Source organism: Sinocyclocheilus grahami, unplaced genomic scaffold (assembly GCF_001515645.1).
Source record: "Sinocyclocheilus grahami isolate Dianchi unplaced genomic scaffold, SAMN03320097.WGS_v1.1 scaffold1239.1, whole genome shotgun sequence".
Lineage (NCBI taxonomy): Eukaryota > Metazoa > Chordata > Actinopteri > Cypriniformes > Cyprinidae > Sinocyclocheilus > Sinocyclocheilus grahami.
Window position 1 is genome coordinate 135,310 of NW_015506418.1, and position 276 is coordinate 135,585.

At 52.2% G+C, this 276-nt stretch overlaps 1 protein-coding gene across 3 annotated transcripts in view; it reads left to right on the plus strand.

Moving 5' to 3' along the window:
* The window catches only part of LOC107568387 (HMG box-containing protein 4-like), a 10,865-nt gene that overhangs the window by 6,801 nt on the left and 3,788 nt on the right, over positions 1-276 (plus strand). The gene's annotated exons all lie outside the window — the stretch shown is intronic.

Here is a 276-nt window from a genome sequence, read left to right on the forward strand (position 1 = left end):
TGTTGGTGTGTGTGTGCGTGTCTGTGTGTGTGTCTCTGTGTGTGTGTGTGTGTGTCTCTGTGTGTGTGTGTGTGTCTGTGTCTGCCTGTCTGTGTGTGTCTCTCTGTGTGTGTCTGTGTCTGTGTGCGTGTCTGTGTGTGTGTGTCTCTGTGTGTGTGTGTGTGTGTGTGTCTGTGTGTGTGTGTCTGTGTGCGTGCGTGTGTGTGTCTGTGTCTGTGTGTCTGTGTGTCTGTGTCTGTGTCTGTCTGTGTGTGTGCGTGTCTGTGTGTGTGTGTC